This window comes from Lycium ferocissimum, unplaced genomic scaffold (genome assembly GCF_029784015.1).
Source record: "Lycium ferocissimum isolate CSIRO_LF1 unplaced genomic scaffold, AGI_CSIRO_Lferr_CH_V1 ctg546, whole genome shotgun sequence".
In the NCBI taxonomy this organism is placed as follows: domain Eukaryota; kingdom Viridiplantae; phylum Streptophyta; class Magnoliopsida; order Solanales; family Solanaceae; genus Lycium; species Lycium ferocissimum.
Genome location: NW_026725993.1, coordinates 87,920 through 95,065, shown reverse-complemented (window position 1 = coordinate 95,065; position 7,146 = coordinate 87,920).

Below are 7,146 nucleotides of genomic sequence, written 5' to 3'. Positions count from 1 at the left end.
TTTTGTTTCTCTGTAATCTATAGATAAAGTGGTATTTTTGGGATGGGGTGGTCTCTATAAACCGATACTTTCGAATTATAAACATTTTTTTAATCAAATTAGTGAAGTTTATAATTGTGACTATCAGGAAAAATATTTTTTAAGCTCTAAGCTAACATTAAATCTGGAATAGGTGATGTGCAAAGTTTTGAATTTTTGATATATGTGACAATGTCGAATCTCCTCATTTATGTTCGAAAAATTCTTATAAATATCATTACTTTTTACAAGAAATGAACCTTAAGTTACTTATTATCTATTCGGATCTTACCGCGAAGGATCCGTAAGCTTAACGTGATCATTTATGACCACGCCCTAGTTCTGATATCATTGCAAGTAGGCTCACTAAAGTGGGTAAAGTCCCACCTATCAAAGTTTTTTCATTTCAGCCCCAAAATGTTGATTAAGGATGGATGAACTTTAATCATCCCCATATAACACACAATTATCGATGATTAATGAAGAAGTATCAATTCGAATACTATAAGAACTTCCAACCACAAAAATACTGAAAGAGATAGCTAATGGTTTTTCATATGATATTTTTTAGGCTTTTAATTAGCTATAACGACTTAATTGTCTTTGATCTTCCAAGTCCATTATTTGATTTCGATGTCTAAACAAACTATTTAGCCAAACCATTTAAAGAGTGGTTCCCGCACAAACATTTGGTGTTATGGCAAGTGATTTTGACATTTTAACAAAAGTATTTATGTTAAAATGTATATGACGTTAACCTTTTACGCCTAATTAGGTGATGCAGACACATTAAAAAAAAGGGGACAACCTGGCGCATTAAACTCCCGCTGTTCGCAGAGTCTGAGGAAGGGCCCCCATATACATTACTCATATTCAATGTTTCCCCATATAAAAATGCCGATATTTGTCTTTACAATTTTTTTTATTCCCTTAGTCACAATAACGTAGTTTTGTTTCAAGAAAAGCAGAAAATTTATCTAAATATATTTTGAATTAATTCATTAAATGGCTATTCAAATCGTACAAATACCTCAATAAAGTAACTTTTGAATATTTGTTGGACAAGAAAGTTATTCGACTATATCCATGCCTCTTACAAAATAACACAAGCCGGAAATTTCAATTCTTTTACCGAAAGTTGGCAATTGGAAACCCATTTGATCTTTATATATCCACATTTCGTCTTTTTTTCCTTCTGAATAACAAAACATAGTACCCTTGCTATGAAGGATAAAAATAAATAGTCCTGGGATAAGAATTTAGCAATTCCTTATTCCTTGTTTGGTTAGTAATCATGGGATAAATTATCCCATGAGTAAAAATAGTGCTGGGATAACTTATACCTGCCATAGGCTGGAATAAGTTATCCCGGGATAAGGAAGAAACCTCTTCTTTTTAAAAATTATCCAATGTATAATACTTTTAGTCCAACATACCAAACAGTTAATAAAAAATAACTCCAGAATAACTAAACTCATCATATCTTATCCCAACGTAATTAATCCCAAAGATAACTTATCACAGCGTAATTTGTTTTTGAACCAAACGACCCCTAAGGGACATCTTGGTGGTTGGATGGATGACCACACATATACTCTCGATGTGAAGATCCAATTTAACCTCCTCCACACCCCCCCTCCCCAACACACACAACCCTTAATTATAAGTGGAGAGTTGTTAATTATCCATTAAAAAAAATACAATATGAATAAAATTGTTTCATAAATTCTAGTTCTATAAAAATAAGCAGTTCTAAATTATATTTTGTTTTCCAATAAAAAAAGATGAAATGAAATACCCGTTAGAGATTTGTTTTAGTAAGGTTTGAAGACAAGTAAGTTGTATCAAATCGTGGAAACTCCTCAGTGTGTCCGGGTTTGCTTGTCAATAATAAATACGATAATGTAGCAATAATACAAGTCAAAAGCAAGAAAGACATAAAATGCATTCAAAATAATATGTGTTCTTCCATATGAGATATGGGAGAGAACGGTGGCTAGGGTTAAAACTATGAAAAAGATGATCCCTCTTCCTTCTTCCCTGAGCTATCTTTATACAAGTCAAAATTAGACTTTTCACCCCTAAAGCATGGGTGAGGTCGCCCGTCTGTGGCACCAATGTTCATTCTTCGTAATACGACACTCTGATCGAGGCTGACTGACGTGACTTGGGTTGGTGGGAATGGAAAACAGCTGTGAAGATCCCTCAGACCCTCCGAGTATGTGGCTGCTCATGAGTATCCGGGCGCGCGTTCTACCCAATACATATTCACGTGTCTCTTATCTAATAAGAAATGTTAGCACATTTTGAATTCGGCTACGAGTAGCCTCGTACGTAAGTTCTTTTTCACCTCATCTTTTATCTAAAATTGAAGTCGCTATAGTTTTCACGGCACATAAAAAGCTTAATTTTAATGCTTCCAAAGTCCCCATTAGTAAAGTTCTCGGAGAAAAATCCTTTTTATTTCATAAAAATAATGGTTAGCGTCTTCATCAAAAACTCCTCACGATGATCGATGAGGTATATATGAAAAAAAGCTATCACCAAAAATTGCTTAGAAAAATTTAACAAAAAGATTGACAAGAAAGCAGAACGATAAGAGCACCGGCGGCTCTTGAATAAGGCAAAAAAAAAAAAAAAAACAAGGGCTTTAGGCCCAAAATTTTAAGGACCCCATTTTTCACTAATAGTGAATTTATGAATTAATTTTCTTTTAAAAAAAATTGAGTATTTCAAATAAAGATAATACTAATAAAAAAGGAAAAATTCAGGATATATTCGAACAACTCGAAACATATGAAATAAATTTATTGTTTTTAAATGTAAATATTTCTTTTAAAATAGTGTTAACGATTCCTATAACAGTTGCATATGCGGAAAGATGTTTTTTAAAAATAAAATTGATGAAAATCAAAATCCAAGATCAACAAAGTATGTAATTTTTAAAAAGTTTTTATTAATTGACGCGGGATATACGTATGATGCACTTGCAACGCACGGAGTGCACGTTTTAGTTAATATATTAGAGACATTTTATTAAAGTTTAGTTTTAGGCCACCAATTTTATTTAGCCGCCCTGGGTAAAACTACATTACAATAATGCATCATAAGATAAATCACTTTGAGAGTTGTAAAATAAGCTGCTTTCTAGCAAAAAATTACATAAGTTATAAGGATTTTTATATTCCATTCATATTCCATTTATCACTTAAATTTGGCCTCATTAGCACAATTATCACAAACTCTTCAAGAAGGGAAAAGAATTGTAATTATGTCTAATATTCAAACGTCATCGATCACATAGTACATTGAATTCTGGAACTCCATCCAAAACTGATCCATTTTTATTCATTGGTTAATTAATGACTACTGTTGCCTTCAGCCAAAGTGTTTACCTTGAAAAAGAAAGGACAGCTAGTTTGGGGTTTTAAAAACGGAGAAGGGCCAAATATACCCCTGTACTATTGGAAAAGGACCAAATATACCCCTCGTTATACTTTCGGTTCAAATATACCCCTACCGTTATACTTTGGGTTCAAATATACCCCTGCCTTACACTTTCGGTCTAAATATACCCCTCCTCCGTTAAAATTATCCAAGGTGAACACCGAATCTGACGTGGCATTGATAACTCGGTGAGGTGGACACCACGTGGCATGCCACCTCACCACTCCAACCCACGTAGCCCTCTCTTCTTTCTTCCACCACTACCGCCTCCTCCCCCTCCACAACCTTTGCCACTTCTAAGTTGTAACCGAGGGGTTTTTAACCAAATTTTTAAAGCTAATAGGCAAGAAATTATATTTAGCAATGCAAGAAAGTTGGAAAGTGAAATTCTTGAAAAGAACAATTGGAAACTGAATAAGAAAAATACGGTGGAAGAAGTTCGGTATCTGCTAACGGATAACCAAGGATCACAGTCCCAATTATGATTGTTAAGACCTCAAATCCATAAATACAACAACTTGTTGCAAGAGATCAAACTACATCTAGCTACACTTTTATTGCTTATTACTCTCCTTATCCATCATGTCTTCTCTTAAATCTTGGTTTTCGTACACAGTGATTGGTGGGAATGATCCACAAGCAACATCCATTATTCAGTAAGGAAATAAAAATATAACATAAACCATCAATTCTTACCAGTGTATCCATCAGTTTACTCAAAAAAATCATTTAGTCAATAAAGCAGAAACAAAAGAAAGATGGGCTCCATAAGTTTTAAAAATTATAAAAAAAAAAACCCAATTAATGGTGGTGGTTTGGTGGACTGGGCAAATTTTAATGGAGGAGGGGTATATTTGGATCGAGTAAAGAGAGGGGGTGTGGTGGAAGAAGATAAGAGGGTATATTTAGTTCTTTGTAAGTGAGATATTTGGCCATAATATTTATTTTATTAAAAGTATACACATTTGTGATAAAGAAATCTATCCATATAACATCTTAAGGCATATATTTGAATTTAGCTCAAATTATCCCAAAATATATATTTGAAATTCAAGATTAAATTAAAGTTGACAAGTGTTTCCAACAATATCCTTAATATTACATTTTAATAAGTTATCCTTATTTAATAGTAAGTTAATTAATACATGATACATTCATATTAATATTAAGGATATTGTTGGAAACACTTGTCAACTTTAATTTAATCTTGAATTTCTTAAGTTATAATTATTTTGGGATAATTTTTTGAGCTAAATTCACTGTTAATTTGGAGATATGCCTTAAGATGTTATATGGATAGATTTCTTTATCACAAATGTGTATACTTTTGATAGAGATTTTTAAAACCCCAAACTAGCTGTCCTTTCTTTTTCAAGGTAAACACTTTGGCTGAAGGCAACAGTAGTCATTAATTAACCAATGAATAAAAATGGATCAGTTTTGGATGGAGTTCCAGAATTCAATGTACTATGTGATCGATGACGTTTGAATATTAGCATAATAAGGGCCCGTTTGGCCATAAATACCAAATTTTTTTTCACTTTTTTTGGAATTTTTGAAGTTGGAGTTGGAGTTGTGTTTGACCATAATTTTTGAAATTGTAGTTTTTGGTGAAATATAATATAAAAAAATGAAAAAAGTTGAAATTTTTTGGAAAACAAGTTTTTCTTGTTTTAAGTATTCCGGAATATAACTCCAGAAAAAAGTGAATAATTTTTATGGCCAAACGCCCACTAAGGATAACTTATTAAACTGTATCTTGTATTTTTTCTTATTCTTAATAGGCATGAAATAACTAAAGTGAAGGTTAAAATGGAACGGAAAGAGTATTATACAAGTGGGAAACCCCAAATAACAGCAGCAAATTAATTACCAAATTACCCATGAAAATTTGAACGACTTTTTTACACCTCAAGCAAATAATACAAAAATCCCACTTTGTGGAGTTAACTGGGTATATTGTTTTAAGCAATTACTAAGAAACTCTACTAAGATATACATTCTAAATGATATACATATTATTTTCTCTGATGTTTTTTTCTTCTTCTACACAAACGTAATAGTTAAGTGGAGGGAATCTTCCAAATGACAGAATTATATATTTCCAAAAGTATTGTAGGCATCACACAGCTGTGGTTCGCCAATTATATATCAAATTGGTCTTTCTGTAACACACTCATATCCACCATATCAAATAGGTTTTATATATAATAAGTTCCATCCATGCAATGCAAATTGTTAACTTTCACGTCATAATATTAGCTGTCAAATGGCCCCTTAATTAATTCTCCAAAGCCACGTCAACATTAAAACATATCCACCTTCCTCGTTCGCAAGCATGCCCTTTTCCCTAATCACTTCAACGCTCACTTGCTCAGCATTATTTTTTGTTCGGCCAAACCCATCGAATCACTTCAACGCTCACTTGTTCAGCATTATTTTTTTAAGTTTAAATTGTGACATCAATTAAATTGTCAACTCATTTTAATTGTAAATTCACTAATTTGTAAATTCATATATATATGAAGAGATGGCACCTCCTTTGGTGTTGGTTTTGCTCCGATAATATTGAGATATGTTTAAATGGAATAAAGGTACGCGTAAATATAGAAGAAATAATTATTGAGATATGTATATGTTACGCGTAAATATAAACATAGACAGGCGCGTGCACACATACATACATACGTATAAGTATTGATCAGACAGAAATTTGGTAGCTATAGTAGGAAAATACGGATATAAAATCTCTAATCGTTCAAATGTATCACAATGATGTTTTGTGAATGATGTCGATTACTAATACTTATAGTCTAGTGATATTAATGACAGTCTTCTGACACGGTATGTGTGAGTTCAATGCTCAATATCTATCCTTCCGGTCCTCAGGGGTAGCTCAATGGAATTGGTGGCCTAAAACCAAATCGTAATAAGAGGTTTCAAGTATATTTAATAAAACTAGCTTTTGCGTTCGTCAGACAAGCATCTCGTGCGCCTTACGTGCACCCTGTCAATTAGTAAAAATATTTTAAAATCAACATTTATATTGTTGTTAAATATGTGTGTAAATATAATTATCATGACTGCTTTTATTCATCCGTGTCGGTATCAAGATGATAACATGAAACAGTACTACTCTATCAATATCGTTTTCCTTTTCATTTTTAATTAATTGAACGAATCTCTATTGAAATGCATATATAATTATGTTTCCAGTAATTTAAGGGCTTGTTTGGAAAGCCACTTGGTAATTGGAATTAGTGTAATTATTAGGGTAGTAATAACACAATCTAGTAATGACACAGTAGTGTAATTACATCGATCTGTTTGTTTGTCATAACGTAATTACAGTTTAATTACAAGCGTGCTGTTTGGTTGCACAAGTGTAATTACACAGTTAGTTTAATTTAAAAATAAAATTTAATTATAAAAAATTTAAAATTAATATTTAAAGAATATTTGCCTTTATAAATGATATTAAATTAGTTATTTAATAACACATTGTTTCTACAAAATATATTAATTAATAATCATATATTTGTAACTAATATTGTAGATATATATTTTTCAAATTAATAATATTTAATTTTAATTAATTATAAAACTTAAAAGAAGACTTTTTTTGTGAGAACGTTATGGATTGGGTGTTTGACAAAAAAATAATATTTATAAATATAATGC